Source organism: Orcinus orca, chromosome 8, assembly GCF_937001465.1.
Source record: "Orcinus orca chromosome 8, mOrcOrc1.1, whole genome shotgun sequence".
Classification (NCBI taxonomy): Eukaryota; Metazoa; Chordata; class Mammalia; order Artiodactyla; family Delphinidae; genus Orcinus; species Orcinus orca.
This window is the reverse complement of record NC_064566.1, coordinates 49909703-49924673: the sequence shown is the minus strand read 5'-3', so window position 1 is coordinate 49924673 and position 14971 is coordinate 49909703.

The window sequence follows — 14971 nt, the reverse complement described above, 5'->3', positions numbered from 1 at the left end:
GCCCAGGAGCCCCACAGGGTCCTGCTCAGTTGCAACATCACACCAGGGATTGGATCCATAATATTCCATCAGTTCAGGGGACCAAGTAGTGAGTGAAGTGGTGACACAGAGACTGTAAGCCTCTGTCATATTTCCCCTCTGGTGTTGCCACTGGTTTCTGGCTGCAAGGCTATTTCATTCTTCTTGGTTAGGACACATAGTCCTACCTAGCACAACCTACTGACAGTGGTAGCAGTAAGAGATCTCCTATCCTCTTCCCCTAAGGGAATGTTTTTCTCATACCTTTAGCCTCTCCTTGAGTAGTGACAATAGCCTTGCAATTCAAGGCTCCTTAGCTCTCCTTGGCCTTGAGGCATGGAGGACCCTTAGGCAATAGTCAATTAAGCCCTTTATAATTAGTGGCCTACTCTTCTCATTAGACCATTTAGTCTTTATCACACCACTCTGGGGAGATCCTTGGATTATTATAGCAGCTGTGACCTTTTGGGTTGGATACCACAGGCAACACACCACTGAGAATCATGTGAAAGCACATGGTAGCGCAACAGGCCCCCAGCAAGGGGTGCTGCTTCCTCAGATGGTGTTACCCACCCGAGTTAGGTGGTTAGTAAGCAAGTTACAGGTAAAAAGGGCATTCCCCTTGTTTAATTGCAAGGGCAATCATGCAATCCTGCCCACTATGCCAATTGTTTTGTGCCTGTCTCTGCCTGTCAAAAAGCAATGTTATGGCTGGACTGGCCCTTAAAGTTCTTATTATGATTGCAAGATATCTTGCAGCAATAAGCATCAGGAAACTTTGAAAGAATAAAGGTTCATTTACAGGACCCGGAAATTACACAGCGTACCTGTGGCCATAGAGCAAGGTTGCCATAGAGAGAGGAAGAAAGAATGTGTGGGCTTGGGGTTCTGCTTTTATTGGCGTTGAGGATGGGGACCTAGGGTTTCAGTCTCTCTTCATTGATGAATTTAAAATATTTGATGGGCTTCCCTGGAGGCACAGTGGTTAAGAATCCGCCTCCCAACGCAGGGGACAAGGGTTCGAGCCCTGGTCCAGGAAAATTCCACATGTCACGGAGCGACTAGGCCCATGCGCCACAACTACTGAGCCTGCGTGCCACAATTACTGAAGCCCGTGCACCTACAGCCCATGCTCCGCAACAAGAGAAGCCACCACAATGAGAAGCCGGTGCACCACGACGAAAAGTAGGCCCCGTTTGCTGCAACTAGAGAAAGCCCGCGCGCAGCAACGAAGACCCAACACAGCCATAAATAAATAAATAAATGTATTAAAAAAACAAAAAAAAACCATATGAGCAGGAATTTAAAGTGTGGGAAGGGAAAAAACAAGTGGCCCAGCCATAAAAAGAAACGAAATTGAATTATTTGTAGTGAGGTGGATGGACCTAGAGTCTGTCATACAGAGTGAAGTCAGAAAGAGAAAGACAAATACTGTATGCTAACACATATATATGGAATCTAAAAAAAAAAAAAAATGTCATGAAGAACCTAGGGGTAAGACGGGAGTAAAGACATAGACCTACTAGAGAATGGACTTGAGGATATGGGGAGGGGGAAGGGTAAGCTGTGACAAAGTGAGAGAGTGGCATGAACATATATACACTACCAAACATAAACTAGATAGCTACTGGGAAGCAGCCACATAGCACAGGGAAATCAGCACGGTGCTTTGTGACCACCTAGAGGGATGGTATAGGGAGGGTGGGAGGGAGGGAGAGGCAAGAGGGAAGAGATATGGGGACATATGTATATGTATAACTGATTCACTTTGTTATAAAGCAGAAACTAACACACCATTGTAAAGCAATTATACTCCAATAATGATGTTAAAAAAAAAAAAAAAACACCAAGTGGCCCAAATGGTCAGTTACTGAGATCAACCAATACCTCTAAAACAAAGGAGCCTCAGTTCCAGGAGGCAGGCTGACTCTTTATCTAGTGATTTGTTCATTCAAGATATCCTTTGATGTGGCTGCCTCAGTAATCAAAGCTTAAGACAGGCACTTTCATTACAAAAGAAAAAGAACCTAACAGTCAGTTTATACTACAAGGGAGAAGTATTCCAGTCAGAGGGAACAGTAAGTCCAAAGGCCCTGAGGCAGGAATATACTCAGTGCCTTCTAAGAACAAACAGCGAGGAAGCCAGTGGGACTGGTGAGCAGGGAGCAGGGCACACGGTATAGGAGTGTGTGGTCTGGACCAGAATCTAGAAGGCCGCATTAGTCAGACTGGGTACGGATTTGGGATTTTACTCTGAATGCAATGGAAACTTTTTTTTTTTTTTTTTTTCCAGTTCAGCATCTGATCTAGGAACAGATTCTAGGGACAAGGGAAAGCAAGCAAAGAACATGAAGGTCTATTTTGAACAGCACAAGCTCAAGGCAACCATGACTTGAAGCAGGGGGTAAGCGGTGGCAGAGGGGGCGGTGAAAGGGTGGGAATCTGGATGTAGTTTGAAGGGAGTGCTAGTGAGATTTGCTGATGGATTGGATACTGGGTGGGAGAAAGGGAGGAATTAGGATGACTCCAAGGGTTCTTGGGCTGAGAAATCGGAAGAGTGTGTGGCCATTTGCTGAGATGAGGAAGGCTATGAGTGGAGTAGGGCTGGAGGGGGATGGGGAAAAAAGAATTTTGGAATTGAGGGAAGTAGTGGATTCATGAGATACTTAGTGAATAAAATCTCTAGGGCCTGGGGACTTTTGGGGTGTAGGGAGAGAGGGAGAGGTCAGGGACAAAAATGAGTCTCAGGTTTCTGGCTTATGGACTGGGAGATGTTGGCACCATTTTCTGAGACAGAAGATGGGAAAGGTGCTGGCTGGTACTGCAGCAGGAAATCTGGGTAGCAGCTGCTGGAAGTGATGCTATTTCCAGCCTGGAATATTCCACCACTTCCATATTGCTCTCTGCCTCCTTCCTTTGGAAATCTGTTTAAATGTCTGCTTATTAGCGAACCTTTTCCTGACCACCTTCTCTCGAATATGGTTGCCATCCTCACCCCTGTGTGCTCCGTTGCCTTCCCTGGCTTTATTCTTTTTCAGCACATTTATCACCATCTGATATTACTGCCTGTTTATGGGATGGTCTCCCACCACTACAAAGTGAACCATATGAGAGCAAGGAATTGTGTCAGTTTTGTTCCCAACTTAAAACAGTACCAAGTATCTAGTCAGTGCTCAGGAAATATTTGTAGTCTAAATGAATGGTGAATGCCGAGTAGGGGCTGGGATGATCGCTGGGCCCCCTCTGATTAATTTGAGACTGTCACCAGTTTGGATTCAGTGCATCTTGGTGAAACTGCCCTGGCCCTGGAGGCTGAGAGCAGAAAGGACAGTGGCAGAGGAGATCCGGGAGCTGGAGTGAGGAGGAAGGGGTAGAGCCTCAATATCTCTACCTGTAAAATAGAAATGTAAAATGAAGTGTGACTTCCATAAGGGGCTGTGAGTGAGGATTGGATGTGGGAGAAATATTTGGATTAAGGTTCCTGGAGTGCAGGGTAGGGGGTGCAGGCAGGGATAGTGTGAGACAGTAAATGTTTGCAATTTAGTAATAAAGGGTGTTTTTTTGTGAAAGGTTGGTTGTCATTGGGGTGGGAGGAGGCTGGCCTGCCTGGAAAAGCCCAGGAAATGGAAGGGAAGGGCAGAGCACAGGTTAGGGGGCAGTTAGGTCCTGGGGCTGTAACTACCCGTGACAAGATTGGGGCAATTTGTGAGCTGGGGTGGTGAAGCAGTCTGGAACTCACTCCCTGGTCTCCATCCAACATTCCTGGCTCCATGAGAGCCCTCCTCCAGGGGGAGGCTGGAGGGAGGGAGGGCAGGGCAGACTGAGGCTATTATCTTCTGGAAGAAGAGATTGATGCCCAAGTGGGAGAAGGATGGTACTAGTGCCCATGTCCTAATCCCCAGAACCTGTGAATGTTACTTTGTATGGCAAAAGGGACTTTGCAGATGTGATTAAGGTACAGATCTTGAGATAGGGAGATTATTCTGGATTATCTGAATGGGCCGATATCATCACAAGGATCCTTATAAGAGGAAGGCAGGAGATCAGAGAGTCCAGTAGAAGTTATAAGGGTGGAAGTAAGAGGTTGGAGTGATACGAGGAAGGGGCCCACAGCACAGGCATACAGGTGGTCTCTGGAGGCTGGAAAAGACATGGAAATGGATCTTTCCTGAAGCCTTCAGAAGGAATGCAGTCCTGTTGAAACCTTGATTTTAGACTTCTGACCTCCAGAACTGTAAGAGAATAAATCCGTGTTGTTTTCAGCCACAAAGTTTTCGGTAGTTTGTTATAGCAGCCATAAGAAACTAATACAGATCCAAGGTCACCTGGGGACTGATGGTGGACTTGGAACTGGATTAGAACCTTGTTAGTCCAGATGTCTCAGTCGAAGCCTCCTTGCTTCCTGTATGCTTCGGCCAAAGCTTCTGGGTCACTGTGCAGCTCCCTGGGACAGTAACTGGACCCTTATCACATGTATTTCATTTGACCTTGACAAGAACCCTGTGGGGCAGACAGCCCCTACTTTACACATAGAGAAACTGAGGTTCAGAGGTGAAGTGTCTTGGCCAAGGTCAGAGCACACAATGAGGAATCAATGAGCTAGATCCCAGATCCAAGTCCTCTGCCCTTCCCTGAACAGTACAGATACCACACGTGTCCAGTATTTTGGTCTCTCATTCGTTCATTCAACAAATATTTATTGAATATCAGCTGATGCCTGGCCACTGTGCTCAGTGCTGCGGAGCCACTAGTGAACAGTCATGACGTCCAGAGACTAGGAATCCTTTGTTCTTGCATCTGTCTACATAGGTCAGTCAGGTCATGATGTTCCTGTAAACCTCCAACAAGACAAATATTATTCTCTGTTCTGCAACTTTTTATCTCTATATGAAGGGAAAAGTGTTATACCTTTAAAGGTCAGAGCCTTGAGAATGGACTATCATGTATATTTCAGACTATAGGCAGCATTCTCCACCCCCCCCACCCCCCACCCCGCCGGTACGTGGGCCTCTCACTGTTGCGGCCTCTCCCGTTGCGGAGCACACGCTCCGGACATGCAGGCTCAGGGGCCATGGCTCACGGGCCCAACCACTCTGCGGCATGTGGGATCCTCCCGGACCGGGGCACGAACCCATGTCCCCTGCATCGGCAGGCGGACTCTCAACCACTGCGCCACCAGGGAAGCCCTATTTTTTTAAATTAATTTTTATTGGAATATAGTTGATTTACAATGTTGTGTTAGCTTCTGCTGTACAGCAAAGTGAATCAGTTATACATATACATATATCTGCTCTTTTTTTTATTCTTTTCCCATATAGGTCATTACAGAGTATTGAGTAGAGTTCCCTGTGCTATACAGTAGGTTCTTATTACTTATCTGTTTTATATATAGAGCTGTGTATATATCAACACTAATCTCCCAATTTATCCCTCCCCGCCCACACAATAGGCAACATTCTTAACTCAAAGCAAAAGCAATAGAATACAAAGGTTAAAGTAAAAGAAACAGATCTAATGTGGAGTCAGATTTGTTCTTCTCTATTATGCCTGCAACCACCATGCCACTTTTTTTTAAGTTATTTTAGTTTTGGCTGCGTTGGGTCTTCGTTGCTGCGTGCGGGCTTTCTCTAGTTGTGGCGAGCGGGGGCTACTCTTCGTTGCGATGCGCAGGCTTCTCATTGGGTGGCTTCTCTTGTTGCGGAGCACGGGCTCTAGGCACGCAGGCTTCAGTAGTTGTGGCTCACAGGCTCAGTAGTTGTGGCTCGCAGTCTCTAGAGCGCAGGCTCAGTAGTTGTGGCACACGGGCTTAGTTGCTCCGTGGCACGTGGGATCTTCCTGGACCAGGGCTCAAACCCGTGTCCCCTGCATTGGCAGGCGGATTCTTAACCACTGCGCCACCAGGAAGTCCCCAATACAGTATTATTAACTGTAGTCACTATGTAATGCTGTGAATACATTAAATCCTCATGATTTGTTTATCTTATAAGTGGAAGTCTGTACCTTTTGACCATCTTCACCCATTTTTTTTTTTTTTTTTTAATTTATTTGGTTGCACCGGGTCTTGGTTGCAGCATGCATGTGGGATCTAGTTCCCCGGCCAGGGATCGAACCCAGGCCCCCTGCATTGGGAGCATGGAGTCTTAACCACTGTGCCACCAGGGAAGTCCCTATCTTCACCCATTTTACTCACCCCTTACCCCCTGCCTCTGACTACCACCAGTCTGTTCTTTCTATCGATGAGTTCAGGTTTTTTCTTCTTCTTCTTTTTTTTTTTTTTTTTTTGGCTGCACTGCGTGGCTTGTGGGATCTTAGTCTTTTTTTTTTAAATTTCTTTTTAGATTTTACATATACTCTCACCTTTTATTTATTTTTATTTTTTATTTTAATTTTATTGGCGTATACTTGATTTACAGTGTTCTGTTAGTTTCTGCTGTACAGTAAAGTGATTCAGTTATACATATACATATATTCATTCTTTTTTAGATTCTTTTCTCATATAGGTTATCACAGAATGTTGAATAGAGTTCCCTGTGCTGCATAGTAGGTACTTGTTGGTTATCTGTCTTATACATAGTAGTGTGTGTATGTTCATCCCAAGGTCCTCCATGCCACATTTCTCCTTTGGTAACCATAAATTTGTTTTCAATATTTGTAAGTCTGTTTCTGTTTTGTAAATAAGTTCATTTGTATTATTTTAAAAATTAGATTCCACATATGAGTAATATCATATGATATTTGTCTTTCTCTGCCTGACTTACTTCACTTAGTATGGTCATCTTTAGGTCCATCCATTGTTGCTGCAGATGGCATTATTTCATTCTTTTTGATGGCTGAGTAATATTCCATTGTATATATGTACCACATCTTCTTTATCCATTCCTCTGTTGATGGACATTTAGGTTGCTTCCATGTCTTGGCTATTGTAAATAGTGCTGCTGTGAACATTGGGGTGCATGTATCTTTTCAGATTATGGTTTTCTCTGGATATATGCCCAGGAGTGGGATTGCTGGATCATATGGTTGTTCTATCTTTAGTTTTTTAAGGAACCTCCATACTGTTCTCCATCGTGGTTTACCAATTTACATTCCCACCAACAGTGTAGGAGGGTTCCCTTTTCTCCACACCCTCTCCAGTATTTATTGTTTGTAGACTTTTTGATAATGGCCATTCTGGCTGGTATGCAGTGATACCTCATTATAGTTTTGATTTGCATTTCTCTGATAATTAGTGATGTTGAGCATCTTTTCATGTGATTTTTGGCCATCTGTAGTCTTTGGAGAAATGTCTATTTAGATCTTCTGCCCATTTTTTGAGTGTGTTGTTTGTCTTTTTGACATAGAGCTGCTTGAGCTGTTTGTATATTTTAGAGATTAAGCCCTTGTGGGTCGCTTCATTTGCAGATATTTTCTCCCATTCTGTGGGTTGTCTTTTCGTTTTTTTTTTTTTATGGTTTCTGTTGCTGTGCAGAAGCTTTGAAGTTTAATTAGATCTGTTTGTTTATTTTTGTTTTTATTTCCATTACTCTAGGAGGTGGATCAAAAAAGATATTGCTGCTATTTATGTCAAAGAGTGTTCTCTCTCTGTTTTCCTCTAAGAGTTTTATAGTGTACGGCCTTACATTTAGGTCTTTTTTTTTTTTTTCTTTTTTTTTTATCCATTTATACCACAAATATTTACTGCATATATGCTGTTTCGGGAGCAGGAGTCACTGTCTTAAGTGAAAGGCTACTTTGAAAGTGCTCTGTAAACTTAAATTACAGTTATTAGTATTATGTTTAAATCAAGGGTGAATCTGACAGGCTTGATGGGCTTCAGGTGACCTGAGGGTCGCAGTGGATCTGTATTGGCGGCTGAAGACCCAGGTAACGCGGGGGCGACAGAGAAAGCGCGTGTGTTGGGCAGGACAGCGTGTGTGTGCGGGCTGGGGAAGTGCGTGAGTAGGCAAGGGGCGTCTGCAGGCGTGGAGACAGGCACAGGAAGCAGGGACGCTCCGGGCGCAAGACGCGGTGACGATTACGCCGGACGTGGTGACGTAGCGCCCATTTAGGTCTTTGATCCATTTTGAGTTTATTTTGTGTATGGTGTTAGAGAATGTTCTAATTTCATTCTTTTACATGTAGCTGTCCAGTTTTCCCAGCACCACTTGTTGAAAAGACTGTCTTTTCTCCATTGTATATTTAAGGCAACATTCTTAACACAAAGCAAAAGCAATAGAATAAAAGGTTAAAGTAGGGCTTCCCTGGTGGCACAGTGGTTGAGAGTCCACCTGCCGATGCAGGGGACACGGGTCCGGGAGGATCCCACGTGCCGCGGAGCGGCTGGGCCCATGAGCCATGGCCGCTGAGCGCAGCGGGAGAGGCCACAGCAGTGAGAGGCCCGTGTACCACACAAAAAAATAAATTAAAAAAAAAAAAAAGGTTAAAGTAAAAGAAACAGATCTAATATGGAGTATGGAGTCAGGTTTATTTTTCCCTGTTACAGCACCCCTCCTGGGGCCGGCTTTCTAGGGACTTGGAAGAGAATCCACAGCAATCACTTATAACTCATTCATCCATCCTAAACTCAGAGTCAGGCCCAGGAGAGACCTCAGTGACTGTTTGCTAACCAGAAAATAAATGACGTGTTGAGTTGAAATGTGCCATGTAATTTACAAGGCCCGTAAAGTAGAAACAAAATAATACATCAAGAACAGAAGTTTTTTTTTGTTTTTTTGTTTTTCCTTTTGGTTTTTTTTCGGAGTATCAGGGAAACTACAGATATGGATACAACTTGCTGAAGTCTCTCCAACTGAGCATCAGGATGGGAGGTGCATTGAAGGACTACAATGATGACTGATAGTGAACTTTAAATCCACCGCATGGGGAATTTCCTGGTGGTGCAGTGGTTAGGACTCCATGCGTCCACTGCAGGGGGCCCCAGGTTCTATCCCTGACTGGGGAACTAGAATGCCACAAGCAGTGCAGTGGCAGGACCAAAAAAAAAAAATCCACTACATGTTACATATGGACACCCCCCCCACACACACACATACACACAATTTGCACATGCCACCCAGGAAGAGACAGGAAAAGCAGTCAGTCCTGCCTGAGCAGAAAACTCCTTAAACTTACATGCACTTTCCACCAATCATTTCCAAGGCCCCCCCCCCCCGACTTCCTGTTTCCAAGATAAATATCCCACTCAAAAACCCATGAGCAGACACATCTGCACAGTGCCTCCTGTCTCCTAGTTTGGCTGCAATAAAGTCTTTTCTCTCTGCACACAACCGTTGCCTGCTATTTGGTCTTTCCGTTGGGCAGCAGGCAACGAGCCCATTTGCTCCATTACAATGACCCTGAGGTAGAGGAATCTTGTACCCCAAGCAAAAGTATACTCCCTCAGCCAGCCCACCCAGTGGGGCTCTCCAGCTCCTCACAGCATCTCCACAGGCCTGCCATGCTCTCCTGCCAAGCAGTCTCCTCATTCACCACACACCCCAGTGCCTGCTCAGGGAGTCCCCTCCCACCAGGAAGGTTTCTTTTTTCCTCCTTTCTCACTCTCTAACTCTGAAGCATGGTTCAAGGTACAGCTGAAGTCTCTCCTGCTCAAGGAAGCCCTTCTCGATGTCTCCTCGTCCTTCTCCAAGGGTATGTGTCATCCTTTGAGGACGGGGTATAACAGAGAATAACAAACTTGACTCCATATTGAATCTATTCCTTTAGCACTGACCTTTGTGCTGTTGCCTGTGCTGAGTTATGCTGGCTTTGCCCCTTTTGTAAAAGAATGTTGCCTATAACCTGAAATATACAGGATAGCCCGTTCTCAAGGCTCGGACCCTTTAAGGTGTCATTCCATTCATGTAGAGACTAAAAGGTGCAGAACAGAGGATAACATTTGTCTTGTTGAAGTTATATGGGAATACTGTGACCACACCTACATGGACAGCTGCAAGAACAAAGGATTCCTACACCAAGCCACACCTGCTCCCCTTTTAGTATAAAAGAAGCCTGAATTCTAACTCAGGTAAGATGATTCTTTGGGACACTAGTCCACCATCTTCTCGGTCTGCTGGCTTTCCAAATAAAGTCACTATTCCTTATCCCAACAACTCATATCTCGATTTATTGGCCTGTCATGCAGTGAGCGGTACAAGCTTGGACTTGGTAACAAGGGCACCATTTTTTCATCCTGTCTCCTCTCATTGTGCCCATCACCAGGATGGCCACAAGGAGGCCCGCAAGCATGGCCATGCCCCAGGCACACCACACTCTTTCAGGCCTCTTTTGCACTTGCAGCCCCCTCTTGTCTAGACTGTCCTCTCCTGACTTCTCCTCCTTCAAAGTCTCATCTCCCTGAGGATCCCTCCCCACCTCCACACCCACATGTTACCCTTCTCTGCTCACTGCCCCCACTCTTCTCAGAATCTGTCTCTAGTGTAGCAATTGTCACACGAACACACGTCTAATGAATTCAGTTCCATTAGATTGAAGGGAAGAAAAGCCCATCTTTTACATTTCTTGAGTGGCTACTCTGTGCCAGGCACTGTGCTGTGTGCTAAGGAAATAGAGATGAATCAGAGACCTGCCCTCAAGGGCCTAATGATTTGCTTGAGGCCTCCCAAACTAGACTGGGGGCTTCCAGGGGATGAGGACTCAGATCTGATTCCCCTGTGGGTCCCCCATCACCAAGCACAGACTGGCTCATAAGAAAGCTTTGTGGAGCGAATGCAAGATTGACCTTCTTAAGTTGTAGCTTCAGCTCGGACAAGCCACTTCACTTTCCAGAGCCTCACGTTCCTCGTAGGCTAACCGGGAGCAGGGTTTCCAGGACTGGGGTGAGGATAAGAGGAAATGACAAGTGTGAAAGCTCTTTGGAGACCAAATATCCTTCGGTATACGTAAGAGATGGTGACTGACGTTTCCCTCTGTCCCCTACCAGGGCCAGCCATACTCCTCAAGGACCATGGAAGCAGCCCTCACTGGCATTGAATTCACATCACTCAGGTCTAAGCCTTCCTGGATCCTGGAGAATTCTCTGCACAGAGCCATGGATTTCTCTCTCCAGCCTACGGGCTTTGGATTTATTTCTGACTTGGGAAATCCCCATCCTGCCTTCTGCTTTCAGCCCAGGCCCTGGCTTGGGTAAAACATGAGGAAGCAGGTGACATCTCAGGACAGAAGGGGCCAGGTCAGGGAAGTGTCTTCCAGGGATTCACACCAGAGCTGGAGACATGGTTGGGATATTATGTTAGAGAAAATGAAAGCTGGGAGAGCGGGAGGGACCTGCCTCGGGTCTCCAGAAAGTCAGTAATAGAGCCAAGGTAAGTCCCAGGATGCCTGGCTCTCATCACATCCACTCTATCTCAGGGCCACCAAAGCCCTACCCCATCAGAGTCCCCCTAACGTTCCTTCTCATCTCTCTTTCTACCCCGAGACACTTAGTTCTGCCCAAAAAGATTCTCAGTGTTCTCCAAATACATCATCTGCTTTTAACTCCGTGCCTTTGCATGCAATACGCCTTTTTGTGCATCCCCTTCTCCCACTTGTCTACTAGGTAAACCCCTACTCATCCCTCAAGGCCCGTTCAAATAAATGTTTCCTTCCTTCAAACAAAGTCTAGACTCAGTTTATCCAGAATCCATTCATCTCTCTTTCCTCTGTGTTCTTATAACACTCTCTGTATACACTGATTTTAATATTTACTACCCTCTTCTATAATTGTCTATAACTGTCTTAGTCCTCACTAGACTGTATTCTCCTCTAGGATAGGGATTATTTCTGCTTCATCTCTCTGTCCCCAGGGCCTATCAAGGTGTCTGGCACTCAATTGGCACTCAATAAATGTCGACCAAATAGTGGAACAGATGAAGGAATATGAAGCAAATTTTTAACCTTTTTAAATTTTATATTTTTAAGGAATATGAGTCTTTATTTATTTATTTATTTGGCCATTCCACGCAGCTTGCAGGATCTTAGTTCCCCAACCAGGGATTGAACCCGTGCCCTCGGCAGTGAAAGCATGGAGTCCTACCACTGGACCACCAGGAAATTCCCTCAGAGTCTTAGTTTATTATCCTTGAAATGAAAGGAAAAAAAAACTCAAGCACTTGGTAAGGATAAATGGTGGATAATGAATGTGGCACCATCACTGACTCAGTTGCCTGAGCCAAAAATAGGGTATCACCCCAAATTTCCACTTATCCCTCTTCCTTTTCCCCTTCTCCTGTCACCATGGCTTTTTTTTTTTTAATTAATTTATTTTATTTTTGGCTGCGTTGGGTCTTCGTTGCTGTGCTCAGGCTTTTCTCTAGTTGCGGTGAGCAGGGGCTACACTTCGTTGTGGTGCGCGGGCTTCTCATTGCAGTGGCTTCTCTTGTCATGGAGAACGGGCTCTAGGTGCGCGGGCTTCAGTAGTTGTGGCATGAGGGCTCAGTAGTTGTGGCTTGCGGGCTCTAGAGCGCAGCCTCAGTAGTTGTGGCGCACGGACTTAGTTGCTCTGCAGCATGTGGGATCTTCCCGGACCAGGGCTCGAACCCGTGTCCGCTGCATCGGCAGGCAGATTCTTAACCACTGCACCACCAGGGAAGCTCACCATGGCTTGTTGAACCTGGCTGAGGAGCTAGGTAAGAAACTCTAGGTTACTGGGGGATTTCCATCAGGCCAGAGCTGTCAGGAAGGACGGAGGCAAAGGATGCCGGACGTAGGGATCCTGTAACTAAAAGAACCAGAGGGAGTGACTGCTGGGGACACTGAAGGAGCAGATAAGGGATGGAGAAGGGAGAAGTCAAGGGTGTGTTCTGGGGACTTAGAAACCACTCAGTCTCTGCCCTCAAGGAGCTCATGGTCTGCTGAGGAAACAAATAGAAACAGTTTTATACAGAACTCCACTGTAGTGCAGCACTACCTCCTTCCTGATACCCCTTTTTTATTTGGCTTCCAGGATACCACCCAACTTACCTGGCTTTCTGCTTATCTTCTTGGCCCTCCTTCTCATTAGTTTGCTGCTTCTCCTAGTTTTCTCAAATTCTGAATTTTGAAGGAAATGATTTTCCATCTACACTCACTCCTTTGGTGGGCTCATCCACTCTCATGGCTTTAAACACCATCCATGTGCTGATGACTCTCAAACTGATATTTCCAGTCTTGATCTCTCCCTTGACCTTCAGACCTATATGCCCTCCTGCTCCCTCAACAACCCTACTCTAATGGACATCTCAAAGCCAACACACTCAAAAATGAGCTCCAGATATTTCCCCCCAAAACCAGCACCTCCCTTGTCTTTCCAACTGGTCTCCCTGCTTCTGCCACTGACCCCACTGAATTTTTCTTCATAAAACAGCCAGAGTAACTCTGTTAAAATCTAAATCAGATTGTGTGGATCCTCTGCTCATAACCCTTCACGGGATCCTCAACATGGGGTAAATGGGGTAAAACCAAAGTCCTTATCGTAATCTGTGAAGCTGTACTCTCTGGCTCCTATCTCTATCCTCATCTTCTCCCATTCTCCCCACAGAACACTATGCTCCAGCCATTCCAGGCCCTTTGCACTTGTTCCTTCCTGATGTTCTTCCCTAAATATCAGAATAGTGCCCCCTTTCTTTTTTCTTCAGATCTTTTACTCAAAGGTCACCTTCCCAGTAAGGTCTTCCTTGGCCCCCTAACTGAAAGGAAACGTCTCCCCTACCAACATTTTATTTCCACTTCTCTGACTTATTTTTTCTCCTCAATATTTACTGCAGTCTTAAAACTCTATATTTTATTTACCTATCTTCTTTATCTCTCATTAAAATGGAAGCACCATGAGTCTCCTCATGATTTGGTTTTTTTTTGGTCTGTTTTGTTCACTGTTGTGTATCCATTACTTAGAATAGTGGCAGGCATATGTAGGGTACTCAGTAGATATTGCTTGAATGAATGAAAGAAAAAGGTGGACATTTCCAAGGGGCAAATTTTACTCTAATGAAAAACTTTATAACACCCAGAGCTGCTTGTCAACAACGACAGTCGATATGCACAGTACACTACCTCTTAAATATGTTATCTCATGAAATCCTCACATCAGTCCAAGATGCGAAGAAGGCTGGGCAGAGATTATGATGCTGGTTGAAAAGGAAACTGAGCCCAGACATGGAAAAGGGATTTGTTAAAGGTCACACATTTGGTCAGGGCAGGAGGGGAACTATGGATGACTGCTGGCCTTGAAAGGGGCTGGTGAGTGATGGAGCTTAATGGGGGTTGGGTTTGAAGGACTTACGTTGCCAGAAGGCATAAGGATCTCTGAAAGGGAAGCTGAGTCAGAGGTTAGTAAAACGGAGGCATCAGCAAAGGAGTGGGAGAGAGATGTGACAAGGCTGACAGCTAAGCTTATTTAGCCCAGTCCTGGAGAGGGCAGCTGAATTTCCCAGCAGCAGAATGCTGCGCCTGAGATTGGGTAATCAAGCCCTTACAAAATCTGGAATGCAGAACTGGAAAGGCAGTCTTCAGAGACCAGTGAGTCCACTGCAGGTCTACAGAGTCTGGCTTCCCCACTGGTCTGTGAGGTCTTTGAGGGCAGGGACCGTGTTCCTAGATTTAGCCCCAGCTTCTAGCAGGGCCTGGAATATGGAATATAGTAGGGACTCAAATACTTCTGTCGAAGGAATACATAAATGAATGTATGCACCCAAACGGGAAACTGAGGGGGAGACGAGACAAACAGGAGGGGCGAGGCGTAAAATCACCCAGCGATTCTGGGGTAGAAGCAGACTAATTTTCCTGGGACGCAGCAAGACAAACAGTCCTAGCACTAACGCTGGTTGCCACCAGGTGTTTTTCAACAGGGATTGGCAAGCAAATACCGCCTGGGGACAGAAAGGCGGGGCTAAATGGGGCCGTTGGGGCGGGTCCAGGCTGGAGAGGCCGATTGGCTGAGACTCAAGGCGGGGCCAATAGAGCAGGCGCGCCAAATTTCCACCCAACACGTGACTAACGTGTG